We start from the raw sequence: 22,501 nt of genomic DNA, 5'->3' as shown, positions 1-22,501 counted from the left end.
GCTCTCCCTCCCGATTCTTTAACCTGACAATGCAAACAATTTTTCTGTTTCTTTTCACCAACCAATTAATACCTAGAAATAACAAAACTGTATCTATCAAACCATGTTTGTATACAAAAGAACTGTGGATTTTGTAGATACCCTCTCATATCTATTCAGCTTATTAAACACATTTTTTAATTTCTCTCAGGTTTTCAATATATGCAATTTTTTTTTGCAAGTAATGAAGATTTTATCTCTAATCTTCAACACTCACACCCTTTGTTTCATGTCTTATTGCATTGGCAAGACTTTGCAGAATAATTTTAAAACAGTGGGGGATATATTCTACTTTTAATGGGTGTGTCTACTTTTTCATACATTATTGCTAATATAACACTATTCAACCAAGATTAAGACTAGTTGCTTCTCAAACAGTAATTATTTTTCCCCAGTAGTAATTATTTATATTGTCTCTTTCCAGCTATATTTGTATGATGCAGAAAAGAATTTCTAAGAATACAAAATTGTTTTGCCAGAGAGTATAACCACACATTTTTCTTTCTTTTTTTATCATCACTTATATTCAACACCCAGGGCTCATCACAAGTGCCCTCCTTAATACCCATCATCCATCTAGCCCATCTCTCACCCACCTCCCACCATCAACCCTCTATCATTAAGAATCTCTTGGGGTTTTTTTCCCTCTCTCTTCTTCCCTACCCCCCTTCCCATATGTTTATCTGTTTTGTCTTTTAAGTTCCACATGAGTGAAATCATATGGTATTTGCCTTCCTCTGATTGACTTATTTTGCTTAACATAATACATTCTAGCTCCATCGACGTCATTGCAAATATGTGTAATACACCCCCCCCCCCCCACACCATCTTCTTTATCCATTCATCAGCTGATGGACATTTGGGCTTTCTCTGTAGTTTCGCTATTGTTGATAATGCTGCTGAAAACCTTGGGGTACATGTACCCCTTTGAATCTGTATTTTTGTATCCTTTGGGTAAATACCTAATAGTGTAATTGCTGGATCGTAGGGTAATCCTATTTTTAGTTTTTTGAGGAACCTCCATACTGTTCTTCAGAATGGCTGCACCAGTTTGCATTCACACCAAAAATGAAAGAGGGCTCTCCTTTCTCTGCATCCTCGCCAACATCTGCTGTTTCTTGTGTTGTTAATTTTAGTCATTCTGACAGGTGTGAGGTGGTATCTCATTGTGGTTTTGATTTGTATTTCCCTGATGATGAGTGCTGTTGAACATGTTTGCATGTGTGTGTTAGACATCTGGATGTCTTTTTTGGAAAAGTGTCTATTCGTGTCTACTGCACATTTCTTAACTGGGTTATTTGTTTTTTGGGTGTTGAGTGTGGTAAGCTCTTTATAGATTTTGGATACTAACCTTTTATCAGATATGTCATTTGCAAATATCTTCTCCCATTCCATAAGCTGCCTTTTAATTTTGTTGATTGTCTCTTTCACTATGCAGAAGGTTTTTATGTTGATGAAGTCCCAATAGTTCATGTTTACTTTTGTTTCCCTTGCCTCCAGCAATGTGTCTAGTAAGAAACTGCTCTGGCCAAGGTCAAAGAGGTTGCTGCCTGTGTTGTCCTCTGGGATTTTGATGGTTTCCTGTCTCACATTTAGATCGTTCATCCATTTTGAATTTATTTTTGTGTATGGTGTAAGAAAGTGGTCCAGTTTCATTCTTCTGGATGTCGCCGTCTAGTTTTCCCAACACTATTCATTAAAGAGACCGTCTTTTTTCCATTGGATATTCTTTCCTGCTTTGTCGAAGATTAGTTGATCATATAGTTGTGGGTCCATTTCTGGCTTTTCTATTCTGCTCCACTGTATCTATGTGTCTGTTTTTGTACCAGTACCATACTGTCTTGATGACTACAGCTTTGTAATATAGCTTGAAATCCGGGTTTGTGATGCATCCAGTTTTGTTTTGTTTTTTTCAGGATTGCATAAACTGTGTAGATTGCTTTGGGTAGTATAGACATTTTAACAATGTTTGTTTTTCTAATCCATGAGCATGGAATGCTCTTCCATTTCTTTGTGTCCTCTTCAATTTCCTTAGGCATAAGTATTGTATAGTTTTCCGAGTACATAACCACACAGTTCTAACAGAAAAGCTACTGTCAGTGCTCACATAAATCAACGCATAAATGAGATATAATCTGGTCTATTTGCTTAAGGTTAAATGTCCATCTGTTATGAGCAGGAAGATGGGAGAGAATATAATCTTATATGGCACTATGAGTAAACACAAACTAGCATTTCTTTTTAAAGTATGAATAAAATGCCACCAACAAGGAAACTACTTAAATTAAATAAAAACAAATGGTAATCTTACATACAGTATTTCCTTATTAGGAAGGTGACCGAAAGCCCCCTTACAAGTATTCTGTTTTTCTTAAAGGATAATAGCAATTGTTTCACATTAAGATTGTAGCCAGCACATCACCCTATAGGGTCACTGGAGGTCAACACTGAAGTTTATCTCCAGTATGGGATGGTTAGCCCATGTGTTATATGACCACAAACTAAGTACACGCCAAATCCAATCACTGGTCTGACAGATGCACACTTTCAGTTCAACAGTTCCAAAGCACCAATTGGAAGACCCATTTTGGCTGCATCAGAATCACTTCAGTGTCTGTAAGAAATACAGAATCCTGAGTGCAGTGACATTCTACTCACTCAGAATCTCCCAGGTCAGGACTCAGGCATCTTAATCTTTCTAAAAAAGCTCCCAGGTATTTCTGACACATAGTCATGTATAAAGACCGCACTTGAGTTAACAGAAGGAAGGTACTGAGCAAACAGTTGAATATAATACTTTCATAGCATACACTGGGAAAACATCATGAGGTACAGAATGAGGAATAAGCAACATATAAGGACTTCTGAAAAGTACTCAATATTTTCAAAGGTATAAATTCCTAAAACAGGTCAAATTTTTGTATTAGAACACTTCCCTGAAAAGTGTTACTAGGTGACCTAGGGATAAATAAGTTGGAGAAACAGGGGACCCTATATATACCTTCTCCAAAACAAAGTGTTAAAGGCTCTGAGGAATACTGCAGGCAACTTCCTAAATCTGTTTAACTTAATATTTCTCATATTTACTTGGTCACCGAATACTTTCCCCACCTCTAAGACTTATCTATTAAGGTCCTATAGAATAATATTCTTAAACATACTATTTGAGAAATATGGTTGTAAAACAATTTCCTTGTCAATTTCATGGCAAATTTTTTTCCTACATATTGATCTATTCTAATACTTAGGTCTCCTCTCTGCTATTAAAATCTTTTCAAGAAGAAATACTAAGCTATGACTAAACGCATCTTATTTAAATTCAAACCCTTAAGTGATATTAGTCCCAGTGTAATTCTTCTTATTTAAATCTACACTTCAAATTGAGTTATTCCTATAATTTTCCATTCCTAATTAAAACAATTAAAAGAGGGATATTTCTACTGACCTACTTTCTAGAATTTAAAAAATAAACTAAGGAAAAAAAACATCTTCTGGTGTTTGAGATGTTTCTAGAGCTTCATTAAAATAATTTTCAAATTTCATTTGAGTACAATTTTTACTTATTTTATGATTCAAATAATGTAACAAAAAAAGGACTGGAAGAGGATTACTGAAGAAAAATTAATGAAAAGCAGAGTCTTTAAGAAGCAGCACTGCCTCATTGCTGCCTTTTCTGCTTTGAGGATGGCAAACTAAAATGTCCTAAAAGAGAGATAGGATTACGTTTTTATTTTACCCAGGACTGCATTAAAACTGATTAAAAGATTCCAGTGAAACAGCAAAATGCCTATGTCTCTAATACACTCCAGTATAAAATTTAATCTGAAATTGGACATTCCTAGGGAAAAGAATTAGGCTAAATTTATACCAATTTGAGTTGTTGAAATTAGCCTGTGAGCCATTGGCTACCTCTGCTGTGTCCTCAGCTAAGTCCCAACTCGGCCCCAGGAGGGCACATTTCCTACTCCAGGAGGTCGTTTTCTGCCCAGTGATCTTAGGATAGATTACTGATTTTAAGACAGGTATCCACGAACATACCATGTTGTAGGATCAGATTTCCAGGCAACAAAAACACACCTTTAATAATGATCAAACCCCACATCCTGTCGTCTTTATTAATACCCAACCTACAAATAAAATTTGTTAAGCTATTAGATTCCCCCACTTGAATTTTAAACCCACGTTATTATAAGTCCCTTACTTCCTGATAAGCTGCACTGGGTAGTTACTTTGTTTCTTTTAAGAAACAGGAAGCTACCATCTGGTATGTGTGTACAATGAATAGAGATTTTCATTTTTTTTTTTTTTTTTTAGAATTTATTAGAATTAACCTTTAAAACTGAGTCACCCCAGAATGAAAGTATGACCTTTATTTAATTATCATGCATCAATAATGGTTATTAGTTGTGATAAATATAGCACACTCATGTAAGATGTTACCAACAGGGGGAAGTGGGTACATGTGGGTATGTAGGGGCTCCTATACTCTTTGCAACTCCTATATATTTGAAAGTATTCTAAATTTAAAAGGTTAATTAAAAATAAAAGAACTAGGGGCGCCTGGGTGGCGCAGTCGGTTAAGCGTCCGACTTCAGCCAGGTCACGATCTCGCGGTTGGTGAGTTCGAGCCCCGCGTCGGGCTCTGGGCTGATGGCTCAGAGCCTGGAGCCTGTTTCCGATTCTATGTCTCCCTCTCTCTTTGCCCCTCCCCCGTTCATGCTCTGTCTCTCTCTGTCCCAAAAATAAATAAACGTTGAAAAAAAAATAAATTAAAAAAAAAAAATAAAAGAACTAGGTTACCAGAAATTTCCAACACACATAATATAGTCTCACTTTGAATGGAAGCAAAGGAGGATTCTCAATTCTGAGACTGTCACCCTAAAAAAAGTGAAAGGTGGTAATGTGCTACGGTGATTACTGTAAGGCAAGCATGGTTAGTAGTCATATTTCAACAGTCAATAAGGTATCTTTACTACCTAACAAAAACAAGATGAAAAACTATCTTGGAAAGCTGGATCACAAAGAGCCCTTTTAATTTAATGACTATACATTTAGGAAGCTCAAATTACACACACAGTATTGTATTTATTTGCTGAAAAGCAGAATACAACAGCAATAGAAGACGTGCCCCTGCATCCTTGAGCTTGAAATCTAGTCAGGAACATACCACTGCCAAGAAACTTAAGATGATGATATTGCCTCTGCTTCCCAAGAACACACGTATCCTGACGGATAACTCTCATGGGATGACATAATAGCGGACAGCATTAAGTATATGAATACTGTGGCTAGTATCATTTTGGCATAAATAGTATATGGTCTTTCAATGCATGGTATCCTAAAAGTGATATCAAAGTGCCTTTGGTAAAATGAGTTGGGTTTTTTCCTCATTCATTTATTCATTCATTCATTCCATGTATATACATTGAACACCTACAATGTACTAAGTGTTGTCGTAAGCACTGAGTATATAACACTGAACAAAACAAATATCCTGTGATGATGGAGAAAGACAAATATATAATGTAGATAGTGATATGTACTGTGAGGAAAAATAAACTCAGAGTAGATGACAGAGTTGATGGAGATAAGGTGGTAGTGTAGATGCTATTTCATACAGGGTACTCGGGAAGCATCTCTGGTAAGTAGATATATGAACTGATAACAGAATTAAGAGAGGGATGCCATTTTCTTCCTTCCTTCCTTCCTTCCTTCCTTCCTTCCTTCCTTCCTTCCTTCCTTCCATTTATCCATCCATCCATGCCTCCATCCATCCACCTCGGGAAGACTTTTCCAAATAGAGGAAACAGCAAATGCCAAGGTTCACCTACTGTTCAGAAAAGGCACTGATTATAGCTAACATTTAGTACACACTTACTATGTGCCAGGTGCTCCTGTTAAGGACTTATGCTATATTAAAGAAAACTGTAAACTCTTTGCCATGCTTCCCATTAAGAGATGGGATCTATTTCCCCTTCCCTTGAATTTGGGCTGGCCCTGTGACTGACTCATATTCAGTTAGAAATTCTGCTTCATGGATGACTCATTTGTGCGAATACACTTTGTTATTCCAAAGCACTATCTTTACACTAACAGTTCAGTAGCTTATGTTTCTTGTCTGTCTCCCCTACTCAGACTTCATTTAACCTCCAATTGGCAGGTGTAGTATATGCTCATTAAGTGAGGGATGTTTCACTTACTACATACATGTCCTTGGACAAGGAAGACTCTATAGCAGGGTTTCTTAACCTTGGCATTATTGACATCATGGGTAAAATATGCTTTGCACTGCGGGACATCCTGTGCATTGTAGGACGTTCAGCAGCATCCCTGGCCTCTACTCACTAGATGTCAGGAGAATCCCCCCACCTCCTAGTTGTGACAATCCAAAATTTCTTTGGACATTGTTGAATGCCCCCTTGGGGAAAAATCCCCCACTGTTGAGAACAAGTTTCCTTAGAGTCATTACTTTTTAGCATCCAGTTGTTTTTAAAATACATACACATCTTGTTTTATTGCACTTTGCTTTACTGGACTTCACAGATGATGTTTGTGTGTGTATGGTTTTATTTGCTTGTTGACAAATCTAAGGTTTGTGGCAAATCTGGTTGGCACCACTTTTTCAACAGCATTTGCTACCTTTGTGTCTCTGCATCACATTTTGGTAATTCTCACAATATTTAAAACTTTTTCATCATTATTATATTTATAACGGTGATCTATGATTAAAGATCAGTGATCTTTAATGTAACTATTGGAACTTTGGGGAAGGGGCGCCATAAACTGTGCCCAGATAAGACAATGAATTTAATCAATAAATGTGGGTGCTCTGACTGCTCCACCAACCAGCCATTCCCCACCTCCCTGGCCTCTCCATTCCCCATGAAACAATATTGGAATAAGGACAATTAACAATCCTACAATGGTCTCCAAGCATTCATATGAAAGGAGGAGTTGCACGTCTCTCACTTTAAATCAAAAACTAGAAATAATGATCAAACTTAGTAAGCAAGGCATGTCAACAACCAAGATAGGATGAAAGCTAGGCCTCCTATACCAGTTAGCCAAGTAATAAACGCAAAGGAGGAGTTATCGAAGGAAAAGTGCTATTCCAGCGAACACACAAATGATAAAAAAGCAAAAAAGCTTTACTTAGAGGTCTGGATAGATCAAACTAGCCACAACATTCTTTTAAGTCAAAGAGTAATCTAGAGCAAGCCCTTAACTCTCTTTAAGTCTGTGAAGGCTAAAGGAGCTGAGAAAGCTGCAGATGAAATGTATGAAGCTAGCAGAGGTTGGTTCATGAAGTTTAAAGAAAGAAGTCATCTCCATAACATAAAAGTACAAAGTAAAGTAGCAGGTGATGATGTAGAAGCCGTAGCAAGTTATCTAGAAGATCTAGCTCAGGTGGCTACATGAAACAGATTTTCAGTGTAGACAAAACAGCCTTCTATTTTTTTTTTAATTTTTTTTTTCCAACGTTTATTTATTTTTGGGACAGAGAGAGACAGAGCATGAACGGGGGAGGGGCTGAGAGAGAGGGAGACACAGAATCGGAAACAGGCTCCAGGCTCTGAGCCATCAGCCCAGAGCCTGACGCGGGGCTCGAACTCACGGACCGCGAGATCGTGACCTGGCTGAAGTCGGACGTTTAACTGACTGCGCCACCCAGGCGCCCCAAAACAGCCTTCTATTGGAATAAGATGCCATCTAGGATTCTCATAACGAGAGAGGAGAAGTCAATGCATGGCTTCAAAGCTTCAAAGGACAGGCTGACTCCTCTCCAGGGGCTAATGCAGCTAGCAGGTGACTTTAAGTTTAAGCCAATCCTCATTTAGCATTCTGAGAATCCTAGGGCCCTTAAGAATAATGCTAACTCTACTCTGCCTGTCCTCTATAAGTGGAACAACAAAGCCTGGATGACAGCCCATCTGTTTACAACATGGTTTATGGAATATTTTAAGCCCACTATTGAGACCTACCACTCAGGAAAAGATTCTTTTTAAAATATTACTGCTCATTGACAGTACATCTGGTCACTCAAGAGTTCTGATGGAGACGTACACTGAGATTAATGTGCTTTCATGCCTGCTAACACAACATCCTTTCTAAAGCTCATGGATCAAGGAGTCGTTTCGACTTCCAAGTTTTATTATTTAAGAAATACTTCCATAAAACTAATGTTACCATGGATAGTGAGTCCTCTGATGGACTTGGGCAAAGTCAACTGAAAACCTAGAAAGGAGTCACCATTCTAGATGCCATTAAGAACATTCGTGCTTCATTGGAATAGGTCAAAATATCAATAAGAACAGGACTTTCGAGGCAGTTGATTTTAACCCTCATGGATGACTTTGACGGGTTCAGTGGAGGAAGTAACTGCAGAGGCAGCAGAAATAGCAAGAGGACTAGAATTAGAAGTGGAGTCTGAGGATGGGACTGAATTGCTGCAATCTCAGGATAAAACTTGAGCGGATGAGGAGTTGTTTCTTATAAATGAGCAAAGAAAGCGATTTCTTGAGATGGAACCTATGCCTGGCGAAGATGCTGTGGAAATGACAACAAAGTATTTAGAATAGGATACAAGTTTAGTTGATAAAGCAGCAAGAGGGTTTGAGAGGACTGACTCCAATTTTGAAAGAAGTTTTACTGTGGATAAAATGCTATCAAACAGCATCACATGAGACAGAGAAACTGTTCATGAAAGGAAGAGTAAACTGATTTGGCAAACTTCATTGTCTTATTGTAAGAAATTGCCACAGTCACCCCAACCTTCAGCAATCACCATGCTCATCAGTCAGCAGCCATCAATGCAGAGGCAAGACCCTCCAACAGCAAAAAAATTACGACCTGATAAAAGCTGAGATGATAATTAGCATTTTTTAGCAATAAAGTATTTTTAATTAAGGTATGTATATTTTTAAGACATAACAATATTGTGTACTTAATAGACAACAGTATAGTGTAAACATAACTTTTATATGACCTGGGAAACCAAAAAGTTCATCTGACTCACTTTATTGCAATATTCGCTTTTCTGCAGTGGTCTGAAACCTAACCTGTGATAGCTTGAGGTAATGTACGAGTAATATACAAGTTAGAATAACTACATTTGAAATGTAGTTATTGAATTGATAAAAATGATAAGCTTGTAAAGTGGGGATATAGTAAGAGGTAATATGATGTGCGACTTAAAAGCATGGAGAGACTGCCCAGATTTGGATCCACCTGAAACACCGGAAACCCAGGTGCCCATGGGCAAGTCTCTTTACTTCTTCGTGTCCATTTTTCTCACCTCTGAAATCAAATTGTCGTGAAGATTATTAAATTGGCTACTCATTTACTACCAGGTAACATTATTGATATCATATTACAGAAAGTAAGTGGAAGAATGGCTTTTTGTGTAATACATGGTGTTGAGTTCTAAAAGAAATCGTGTTTTTCTCTTGTTTGTAGCTAATAGATTATTTCATTTCTATATTTAATGATTACATTTGCTAGACACACCGTGGGGCTGGGAATGGCAAAGCACCTTCCAATTAAAGTGGACTTTAATTGGTGCCAACTAATACTTACCATACTCTAAGGAATAAAACTATGCAGCCAGTCCTACAAATGTTTGTACCTTTGACCCAATACTCTGACTTCTGGGGACAAAATATGTAAGAAGGAAACAACCAAAACACATCACACTTTTGATCAAAATTACTCACTGAACTATTATCCATCAGAGTAAAAACTGGGAAAAAAACTAAATAGTCTAACAACAGGAATGGATTAGTAAATTATAGTACATCAATAAAAGGTACCATTTACTGAACACATTCTTCCCAAATCACAAATACCCACTGTAGCCCCAAATTACTCTTTAACTACATTTTCAGACTAGAACTAGCAGGAATAAAGAAAGCCCCTAAATCAAATAGGTACAAAGAAAGACAGACAGTACAAAGACAGTAAGACAAGGAAGGAAGGAAGGAAGGAAGGAAGGAAGGAAGGAAGGAAGGAAGGAAGGAAGGAAGGAAAGAGAAAGAAAGATAGAAAGAAAGAGAGAAAAGGAAACAAAACAAAATGAAACAGGGAGGGAAGGGGGGAGGGAAGGAGGGAGATCCAGAGTATTCTGTTAGTCGGACAGCATGTAAACTAACTGGAATTTGAGTCCTCCAGCACTTCGTTTAAGTATGCTCCTTCTCGTCTCTCACATCATTTCTAAATTCTGGCCTTAGAGACCTTATAATCTCTATTAACACAGTAGGAACAATAGAAAGTAATACAATTGTATTTTAAGTTAAATGCTTAAAAGTGTGTGGTAAAAAGAAGGTGGTATCTGGATTTGTGGAAAGGCTGTGAACAGAGGGAAGTGCGGCACAGAGGAAAAATGTCACAGAGGGAGGTAAAAATGGCTTGTATGCAGTGGGGAGAAAAAGAAAGGATTACAAGGGTGTAAAGTCATACAGATAAGGGCCCCGGCTAGGGAGGCAGGACAGAGGACCGAGCCCCTCAAAAATTCAGTGTTGCTGTCCCATGATGCAAACTCAGACTGGACAGATGAGAAATCAGGCTGTGGAATGTTCCCCTGAATGATAAGGCATTTCCTTCAGTACCCTGACCAGGTTTCTGAGGAGACTCAGAATGAGGAAAAGACAGTCTCTTCAGTAAACAGGGCTGGGAAAACTGGATGGCTATAGGCAAAAGAATGAAACTGGGACACTTTCTTACACGATACAGAAAAATAAACTCAAAACGCATTAAAGACCTAAATGTAAGACCTGAAACCATAAAACTCCTGGAAGGAAACTTCGGCAGTAATTTCTTCAACACTGGATTTAGCAACATTTTTCTAGATGCCTCCTAAAGCAAGGGAAACAAAACAAAATTAAACCATTGGGACTACACCAAAATAAAAAGCTTTTGCCCGGTGAAGGAAACCATCAACAAAACAAAAAGGCAACCTAATGAACGGGAAGAGATATTTGCAAATGATATATCCAGTAAGGGATTAATATCATATATAATGAACTTGTGCAACTCAACACCAAAACCCTCAAAAAATCCAATTAAAAAATAGGCAGAGGACCTCAATAGACATTTTCTGAAAGAAGTCATATAGTGATGCTCAACATCACTAATCATTAGGAAAATACAAATCAAAACCATGAGATATCACCTTACACCTGTTAAAATGGCTAAAATCAAAAAGACAAGAAATAACGAGTGTTGGCAAGGATGTGGAGAAAAAGGAACCCTCATGCACTGTGGGCAGGAATGCAAACGGGTACAGCCACTGTGGAAAAGAGTATGGAGGTTCCTCAAAAAATTGAACATAGAATTACCCTATGACTCTGTAATTCTACTACTGGGTATTTACCCAAAGAAAACAAAAACACTAAGTCAAAGGGTGCAGACATGCACCCTTCTGTCTGTTGCAGCACTATTTACAACAGCCAAAATATGGAAGTAGCCCAAGTGTTCATCCACAGATAAGTAGATAAAGAAGATGTGGTACATATGCATACAATGGAGTAAAAGCCACAAACAGGGATGAGATCTTGCCATTTGCAAAAATATGGATGGACCTCAAGCGTATTATACTAAGTGAAGTAAGTCAGACAGAAAAAGCCAAATACCGTATGATTTCACTTATGTGTAGAATCTAAAAAACAAAACAAACAACCAAAAAGCAGAAATAGATCCAAAAATACAAGAAGTGGTGGTTGCTAGAGGGAAAGGGGGTGGAGGAATGGGCAAAATGGGTGAAGGAACATGGAATGAACAAGTCACAGGTATAAAAGGGACAGCATACCGTAAAAGCATTGTATAGTGACAGAGGATAGCTATACTTGTGGCGAACATAGCGTAATGCAGAAACTTGCCGAATCACTATGTTGTACGCCTGAAATAATGTAACAATGCATGTCAACCATACTTCAATTAAACAGAAAAAGTAATGGGATCTTTACAATTACTTTAGATATTTCAAAACCCCTGATAAAAGCTGGTATATTTACCCATGGTAATATTTCAAAGAAAACTAAAAGATCATTCACTTAAGTCATTTTCATACCAGTTTTCAAGTGCTTATTTTGATGGCACATTTGGTTTTACCTGCCAGATTTAAAAAATGAAAATTCACTTTGACAGACAATCTTTTCATAAGGCCCAAGGAAGGTGGGGGAGAGGAAGGGCGACAAAAATGATCCCAGGGGTCGAAAGGCTGTGATATAGTTGCTACATATACACTTAAAAATAATCTTAGTTACAAAAAATGAATATATATTCTTCCTGTGTCTGGTCTACCATTCTAGTGTCTTTCTCCTCTACCATACATCGTCACTGTACTCTCTCCCTTGGATTTCTAACTGTTTGGTCTTGTTTCACTCTTCAAGTCCGCCACCCCCTCAATGCTGCCAAGGTGACCTCATGAAACTGCACATTCAATTTTGCATCTCACATCCCAGCTCACACATTCTTTCATGCCACAGCACTTCCACAGGACAACTCCTAAACTCGAAGGCACAACCTTTTACCTTCGCGTTGTATCCAGCCTCCACGTGGCCGTTCTGTCAACTCGTGTTGTACATTACTACAGTTGTTTTCCTCAGAGTTCTCTGAACAAGTCTTGCTGTCATATGTCTATGCTTTTGACCATCCTGTTCCCCCTGCCTAGATATTCTCCCTCACATAGTATTCACCCACGTCCAAAAGAACAAGAACAAAATACTGTATCTTCGTTCTCCCCAGAAAACTCAAGATACTTGTCCGGGAAGCATGCCTCCACATGGCTAGGCAGCTGAGGGGCATTTCACTTGCACTCTTATCACCCTTGTACTTGTTGGCAAGTTGTCCACCCCCCCCCCCCCCCCCCCACGGAGAACTGGAATGTCCTCCAGGATAGGATGAATGTCTGTGGTAGGCAGAGACATTGGGTCTCTAATAGGCACACAGCAGGACACAATGAGTAAATTATTTATCAATTCACCAGAAATGTGAATTCTCTAGCAATTAAGATTAAAATTATGTTTTTAAAGAAGCGCTCTCCAATCCCCACCCTAGAAATGGGAGTCAGTATTGGTCGCAGCTTCTTGAATATTCTCTGCATGTTAGTTACAGAAGAAAAGGTGCATATTTTTCCTCATCTTTAAATGTGATAGCCAAACATAAAAGAAAATAATCTTCAAAACTATCAACAAAATACAATTTCTAGGAAAGTCTCCCTGTATATCAAGTTAAGCCAACTTATGTGAAAGCAAATATATAAAAAGATACATTGGCTGGGATGCATTATATTGTAAGTACCAAAAATATCAAACTGAAACTTGAACTCTGTAGCCAAATTGCCTGGGTCTGACTATTAGCCATCTACTTCCAAGCTATGTGACCTTGGACAAATGCCTTTGCCTCTCTCTACATCTCAGCTTCCATATCTGTAAAATGGGAATAACAACAGTAACTACTTTAAAGGATGATATAAGGTATATGGTATACACTACAGACATGTTAACTATTAGTAGTTAGGCTAGTTACATGCTATAAGGGAAATTTATAAAAACCAAAGTAACTTGAAGGCAACAAGCAGGATGAAAGGGCCCATGGGTGGTTTGATGTGGTAGTTTGAGATGTCATCCAGAACCTAGTTTCCTCTTGGTACCTTGGAATCACTCCACTTTAAGGCTTGCTTCTCTCAGAGTGGCCAAATAAACCAGAATGCGGAGGCAAACAGGAGTAATGATACTAATCCTAACTGAATGTCTCAAGTCACCAGCACGCACCACCACCCCCCCCGCCCCCCCGACTCCCAACACACACACAATATAGGGCAGGGGCCTGCATAGATTAGCTGAGGCCACCCAGGGCTCACCTCTAGAGCTAGAGGTAGGATCAACTTCCCCTCAAGTACATAGACATCAAAACAAAAATCTGAGTACATTTGGAAAGCCTGGGAGATGAGGGGAGATGCTAGATAGGCAACCAACAAGAAGAACAAAGTCAAGGGTAAAATTCATGAATTTTAAGCCAGAGAAACTTGATTTTGCATAGCCATCTGTATTCAAAAGTCATATCGGGTTTAGCAACCAGGCACAAAAATTCCTTTCAACCAAGATGGATTTCTAGCATGACATCGCCAACAAAAAGTGCTGTTCTCAGGGAAAATCCTCTAACTTAGAAGCATCTGCTTCTAATTTCCACAATGAAATCTTTGATTCCTTCATTCATGGGACTTGCGCTCAATTCTCTCTGACAGTGGAACTGCAATTTTCTTGATAATGATTTTGCTGTGAAATTCTCATTATCTGGTAAAAATATAGAAATCCTTATATTACATAGGAACCTTAACATTAACTTTACTTATTTTTCCTCTGAAATATATTTTTTTTTCCAAAGAGACTTTAGCACCCCTAAGAAAGACTGAATTAAGGATTTGGAAAGTTTCTAGCTTTAACACTGCAGAAGAACTTTTCATGTTATTAAACAGTTCTTAACAACAACAAAGTAAACACACACACCAGAGAGGCAAAAGTCCATTGACAGAATAAATAAAATACGGTACATTAAGGCAATTCAGCAGTGAACATTAATGAACCACAGCCACACGTGAACAACTGTGAATCTCAAAGACAATGTTCAGTGAAAAAACAAGTTACAAAAGAATATATACAATTCTTTCCTGTGAATAGAAGTTCAAAATCAGGTGATGAAACAATAACTCATTCAGGGATACAGAATATATATTGGTAAAACTGTTAAGAAAGGTAATGAGTAAGTTCAAAATGGTGCTGGATGGGGTAGTCTGGGAGCAGGAGATGTCTTCAGAAAGGGACAGGAGCTACAAAGGAGCTAGAGAATTATTTTTCTTATACTTGATAGTGGATATAATGGTGTTGATTACTATTACTGTTTAAAATGTACACAGACATTATAGGCATTTTTCTGTGTGTATTTCATAATTAAAAAAAATTATCAGAGGTACTGTTGTTGAAATGCTGTGAACAACTACATATTGGTGACTAAACTTGAAAAGATATATAAAGTACGACAAGTATGCAACCCTGTTAAAATAAACAGCCTGTTACTTTTAACATAAATTGAATCCTTTGAGGATCCTATGCAAAGACTTTACAGCAAACTAAAATAATCTTTATAAAATATTATTGTACCCACTACATAAGTGTTTTCATGGCCCAGAAGTGGGAAAAAGCCTTAGATATTCTGGTGTTGTTAATGAATTTTTACAGTATTTACAAGTTAGTAGTAGGCATATGTATTAATTTCTAAGATTCTATCCACTACTAAATGGAATAATAACGCAATAGAAGAACAACCAAATGAAAATTTGACCACTGTACCAGATCTCACAGATGATCTACTCCAATCCCTTAATTCAATTTTACTTTGTAAGTTTATTCATTCATTTTCGAGAGCCAGCAAGCGAGAGCGCGCACAAGCGAGAGAGGGGCAGAGAGAGAGGGAGACACAGAATCCGAAGCGGGCTCCAGGCTCTGAGCTGTCAGCACAGAGCCTGATGCAGCGCTCGAACTGACAAATTGTGAGATCACGACCCGAGCTGAAGTCGGACACTTAACCGACTGAGCCACCCAGGCGCCCCCCAACCCCATAATTTTATAGGTGAAGAAACCAATGTGGTGAGAGAACGATCTGCCAAGATAATACCAGTTAGTTTTAGGTACCCAGTATCCTTTTTTTTCCCCCCGCAGAATTTTTCTTCTCTAAATTCTGTTCAAAAACTCCCATGAGTAGGAAACAATTTAATTTAATCTAGTCTCTCTTCAAAAAGTTCATTTTTGATATGAAGTTAAGAAATATGTTAAAACGATTTACTAAAGTGAATGTACTCAAATGCTAATAAGACCTGCCTTCCACCCTGACAGTTGTAGCATTATATGTAAAGAAGTTTATGAAGCCAGAAAAAGAGTTTGAGGTGCTAGGAATCCAATTTTTACCTTGATACACATAAATGATGGGCTGCAATTACTTTGTTAACCAGACACACCCGAAAGAGTAGCATTCGCATCAGGGCACACCCTCACACATGTGCCCATACTGTTCATGTGCCAAACGTGCAGAAGGGCGTGAAGTAAACCTCATGGGTCCAGGTACTCTTTACAGTAAAAGATCAAAAGCACAATCTACAGACTTCAAAGTAAGCAATTCCTCTGGACATTCTAACAAGGCTTGATACTGCTACAAAAGTTCTTATTCAACACCTCTTTGGGGGTTTTGCTGTGAGTAAGGTAGAGACAAAGTTGTCACATAAACTTATAAAGATATCTGAAAATACCAATTTAAAAAGTCAGAGAAAACAACTATTACTATTATTATTATTATTATTATTATTATTATTATTATTATTTAGTGAGAGAGGAAGAGAGAGCACACGTGTGCACGCACAAGCAAGGGAGGGGCAGAGACAGAGACAGAGAGAGAGAGAGAGAGAGAGAGAGAGAGAATCCCAAGCAGACTCCATGCCCAGCATGGAGCCCAATGTAGGGCTTGATCTCACGACCACAAGAGCACGACTTGAGCTGAAATCGAGAGTTGTATGCCCAACTGACTGAGCCATCTGGGAACCCCAACAATGATTATTTTAATCATTAAAAAAAAAAGTCTAAAACTCTGACTTACAGCTTTAAAAGTCCTTGCTTAAGAAAACTGATGAAAATGTTCATTTTATGTAGGGCTTCCCAGTTATATATAGCTACCCCATCCCCCTGGGGCATCATCCAATCATTAGCTAATCTTCTCCAAGGAGACTGAGGTGATTTGTGCTATTCTGGAGAAACACAAACCCAAGACTGTTAAGACGGATGTGAGGAACATCACTGGGAGCCACGGCTGCATCCCTTAGGTTTTCCCCAAGGTAACCTTCAATCAGAAGTTGGCTCTCTTGTATCCGCCATCCAGCGTTTAATTCCCTTAGCTTACTTGTAGAAGATAACCACCATAAATTTGCCAGGTCCATCAAGTGTGAAATCTCATTTTCAAGTAGTATTTACCTATATAGTAATATTCTATTTCCCATACACCAACTCACAGACCTTGTTTCTAGAACTCTTCTCAACCAGGTTTTGAAATAAGAGACCAAAGCCAACTTGAGTGTTACCTTATATCCCAAAGAGAATAGAAATAAAAGTCATTTAACAGTGAATCTCTGCACTCTCTGGTGAAGTCCACACTGTCCAACAGTGAGTCACTGAATAGCCCAGTCAAGTTGTCTCCATTTGACCCACCTGTTCATTGGATTTTCTGGTTCTGTGATGTGCATCCCTCTGCATACCGCCAAAAGACAACATTCCTCCTGATACTAATCATCCTCTAATGCTGTGAGAGAGACTTAAAAGCCTGATTTTTAAAGGGTGTGGAGGAAGGAAATCAGAATTACAAGTTACCCTACAGTGACAGGGTTAATCCTCCATGAAAAATGGAACCACAACTCAACGTTGAAGTTAAAAACAAACCAATCAAACAAAAAACAGAAACCAACCTATCTCTGTTTAGTATTGCTTTTTTTTTTTTTTTTTTTTTTTAAATGGCTCTAATCATCCTGGAAAGGCAGCTAGTCTTGAGGCTGACCTACAGACTATTACCCTGAATAAACCAAAAGAGCAGCCTACTCCAAGGTCAGCCATTCTTCATGGCAGGACTACTGCCCAATACCAGTGGTCCATCACTGTCCTCCTACTGCCTTAATTCTATCAAGAAAATGTTATATACTGCCAACAAATGCCATAGAATCATTATCACCTCAGATCCAGAGGCAAAACTATTCAAGTATTCAAAAAGTCCTCATTAAGAGATGAGTGCCTATTTTCCTTCATGACCTTCACATTTGGAAAAGTGAATTAAGAAAATACGTTGTTGGTACTAATCATGGGCTCTCTAGGGAAAGCTGGATGAAAATTCTTTGTCAGATAAGATTTGGAAAGTTGTAGGTTGTCTGCTGGTAACCCTCAATACAGTTGGCGATAATGAAGAGACAAAATCCTGAAAATCCTTCTAAGGAGTCTTTCAAAAACATCTTCCAATTGCATTACTCTGTCTGGAATTTGGAAATTACTTGCTCCTAGAAGTCATGACAGTTTAAGAAAAATCTACAGTTAATATTACACTTAATGGTGAAAAAGTAAATGGTTTTCCCCTAATATTGGAACGAAGCAAGTATGTCTGCCCTTTCGACTCAAGTTCAAAGTTGGAAGACTTAATATCTGATTTTTCAGACTTACTGTAAAGAGTACATACGTTACTTAAAGCGGTATATATTTTTACTTTTTTTAAGTTTATTTTGAGAGAAAGAGAGCATGTGTGCATGTGTGAGCAGAGGAGGGGCAGAGAGAGAGAGAGAGAGAGAGAGAGAGAGAGAGAGAATCCCAAGCAGGCTCTGTGCTGTCAGCATGGAGGCCCATGTGGGGCTCAATCTCACGAACTGTGAGATCATGACCTGAGCTGAAATCAAGAGTCAGACGCTTAATGATAGCCACCCAGGTGCCCCTAAAGCAATACAATATTGGCCTAAAGATATGTCAGTCGATGGAATAAAGAGTCCAGATACAAAGCCATATACCAAAAATCATTTGATTTTTGATAAAGGTGCCAAGGTACTTTACTGAGGGAATAAACTTAGAATTGATTTCGGCCCTAATACAAAGATTAACTTGGATCACAGATCCAAATATAAAGGCTAAAACTGTGAAACTTACAGAAAACTTCTAGGAGATCTTTGTGATCAAAAATTTTTTTAAAGGAAAAATTGGACTTCTTTACAATTAAAATTTCTGCTCTTTGCAAGTCAGTTTAAAAATGGCAATGCAATCCTCAGACTGAAAAAAATATTTTTAAACATTTATCTAATTAAAGACTTAAATCCAGAATACATAAATAGCTCTTACTAACAGAAGAAAACTCCCTTAAAAATATGGCCAAAAGATTTAAACACAGTCACTTCACTGGAAAAGATACACAAATGGCAAGTAAGCATTTGAAATGATGCTCAATATTATTAGTCATTAGGAAAATGCAATTAAAAACTACAGTGAGGGGTGCCTGGGTGGCTCAGTTGGCTGAGTATCTGACTCTTGATTTAGGCTCATGTCATGATCCCAGGCTTGTGGGATCAAGTCCCACATTGGGCTCCATGCTGAGCATGGGGCCTGCTTGGGACTGTCGCTCTCTCTCCCTCTGTCCCTCTCCCATACTCACACGTGTGCGCTCTCTCTCTCTCAAATAAAAAAATAAAAAACAAACTACAGTGAGATACCACAATGACACCCCTAGAATGTTTAAAATTGAAAAGACAGAGAATACCAAACCTTGGTGAGAATCTGGAGCAACTAGAACTCTCAGACACTGCTGGTGAGAATGTTAAATGATATAACTACTTTGGAAAACAATTAATAGCTTCTTATAAGGTCAAACATTCATTCATCATAGAACTCATTCTTAGGTACTTAAGCAAGATAAATGAAAAGACACATCCACCAAAGACTTACACTTGCAACCCTTATCAAAATACCAATGACACTTTTCACAGAACTAGAACAAATAATACCAAATGGAACCACAGACTCCAAATAGCCAAAGTAATCTTAAAAAAGAACAAGGCTGGAAGCATCACCATCCCAGATTTCAAGATATACTACAAAGCTGTAGTAATCTAAACAGTATGGTACCAACATAAAAACAGACACATAGATCAATGGAACAGAATAGAGTCCAGAAATAAACACATGCTTATATGGTCAATCTATCACAAAGGAGGCAAGAATATACAATGAGAAAAAGACCATCTCATCTCTTCAATAAATGGTGCTGAGAAAACTAGAATGTTACATGCAAAAGAATGAAACTGGGCCACTTTTTAACACTATATACAATAGGACTAAGGACCTAAATGTGAAGCCTGTAACCTTAAAGCTCCTGAAAGAAAATATAGACAGCAGTTTCTTGGACATCAGCCTTAGCAACATTTTTCTAGATATGTCTCCTGAGGCAAGAGAAACAAAAGCAAAATGAAACTACTGGGACTACACCATATCAAAAGCTTTTGCACAGTGAAGGAAACCATCAACAAAACAAAAAAGGTGACTTAATGAATGGGAGAACATATTTGCAAATGATATACCAGAGAAAGAGTTCTATCCAAAATATACAAAGAACTCATACAACCCAACATCAACCCCCCAATAATCCAATCAATCAAGAATGGGCAGAAGACATGAATAGATATTTTCCCAAAGAAAATATGCAGGTGGCCAACTGACACATGAAAAGATGCTCAATGTCACTAATCATCAAGGAAATGCACATCAAAGAAATATCAGCTTACACCTGTTAGAATGGCTAGATTCAAAAGACGAGAAGTAAGTGTTGGTAAGGATGTAGAGAAAAAGGAATCCTTATGCACTATTGGTGGGAATGCAAATTGGTAGAGCCACTGTGGAAAACAGTATGGAGGTTCCTCAAAAAGTTAAAAACAGTTAAAAAAAAGTTATTATGACCCAGTAATTCCACTACTGGGTATTTACCCAAAGAAAACAAAGACACTAATTCAAAAAAAATATATGCACCCCTATGGTTGTTGTAGCATTATTTCCAATAGCCAAGTATGGAAGCAACCCAAGTTCCATCCATAGATGAACGGATAAAGAAGGTGTGGTATATGTGCACAATGGAGTATTACTCAGCCATAAAAAAAAAAAAAAGAATGAAATCTTGCCATTTGCAAAAAATATAGATAGACCTAGAGGGTATAATGCTAAATAAAATAAGTAGGACAGAGAAAGACAAATACTGTGTGATTTCACTCACAGAGAATTTCATTCATGGAATTTAAGAAACAAAACAAACAAAGAAAAAACAAAAAGAGAGAAACAAAAAACCAGACTTTTAAATACAGAGAACAGGGGAGCCTGAGTGGCTCAGTCAGTTAAGCTTCTGACTTTGGCTCAGGTCATGATCTCACGGTTTGTGAGTTTGGACCCTGCATTGGGCTCTGTGCTGGCAGCATGGAGCCTGCTTCGGATCCTCTTTCTCCCGGTCTCTCTGCCCCTTCCCTTCTCTCTCTCTCTCTCTTTCTCTCTCTCTCTCTCACTCTCTCTCAAAAATAAACAAACACTTAAAAATAAATAAATACAGAGAACAAACTGGTGGCTGCCAGAGGGGAGGTGGGTGGAGGGATGGGTGAAATAAATACAGGGAATTAAAAGTACATGTCTCTTGATGAGCATTGAGAAATGTATAGAATTGTTCTATTATATTGTACACCTGAAACTAACGTACAATCATATATTATACTTGAATAAAAATTTTAAAAATATAAATGAACTGGTGTGCCTCAAATTAAAAAAAAATTTATACATGAACGTTCATAGTAACTTCATTCATAATAAACCTCCATTCCCAACTGGAAACAATCCAAATATCCATTAATAGCAGATGAATGAACAAGTTGTGACAACTTACTATTACCCAATTAAAAAAAAAAAAACAACAAAAACTTGATATATGCAACAAAATGCATGAATCCAGAAAGCATTATGCTAAGGGACAGAAGCCAGATACAAAAGCAAAGCACAAAAAAACTACAGGTCACATGATTCGATTTACATGAAGTTCTATAAAAGGCAAAACTGAAGATCAGTAGTTGTCATGGATAACTGGGGTGGGAGGAAGGAGAAAAAGGAGAAAGTGGTGGAAGAGAAGAGGACTAACTAAAAAGGGGCTGAAGAAAACTTTTTGGCATGACAAAAATGTTCTATATCTTGACTTTGACACTGGTTACATAATTATACACATTTCTCAAAAGTTACCAAATTATCTACTTAAAATTTGTGAACTTTATTTTTACTGCATGCAATTTATATAACTAAAGATTTGATTTAAACAAATTTAATGAATCTACATGTTCACTGAAGTGCCTTACGTGTTTAAGTAACACCACATTACTTCAAACCCTTTGCTGCATGATGCAGGTATTCACAAAAGTGATACAATTATTACCTAAACTGGCTAAACCCATGGCTTCAGAAAGTTTAAACTTGACCTTAAAAATTGAAAGGTAGGAATTCATGGTGATTTGGAAAAACACTACAATTTTAAATGATACTAAGTAAAACCAAAAGTTAGGGCCTTTTGATGTTTACCAATGGTATCACCTGGTAAGAATTCTGGAGAGATAAAAGAAAATTTCTTGTTCAACAAAAATAGCACCGCAGAGTTTTAAACAGGTAGCATTTCACATATCACATGGTTTAAGTGTTCACTGTTTGTCTGTCTCCCTCATCAACCAGGCTCTACTTTCCAGAGGACAGGTCCATGCCTTGGTCATCATTGAATTTCCAGCAAAATGCTTGACATATAAATAAGAGTTGAATGAAAGAAAGATTTGCAGATGTTCTCATGCTAAATTCGGGTTCATTTACACAGTCCACATGTCTAAAACTTCCTACAG

General features: G+C 37.8%; 1 protein-coding gene across 6 annotated transcripts in view; it reads right to left on the bottom strand.

The window, feature by feature from the left end:
- The window catches only part of FRMD6 (FERM domain containing 6), a 240,516-nt gene that overhangs the window by 40,408 nt on the left and 177,607 nt on the right, over positions 1-22,501 (bottom strand). The window lies entirely within an intron of this gene.

The sequence above is a fragment of the Leopardus geoffroyi genome, chromosome B3 (assembly GCF_018350155.1).
Source record: "Leopardus geoffroyi isolate Oge1 chromosome B3, O.geoffroyi_Oge1_pat1.0, whole genome shotgun sequence".
Lineage (NCBI taxonomy): Eukaryota > Metazoa > Chordata > Mammalia > Carnivora > Felidae > Leopardus > Leopardus geoffroyi.
This window is presented reverse-complemented; position numbering and strand designations above follow the sequence as displayed.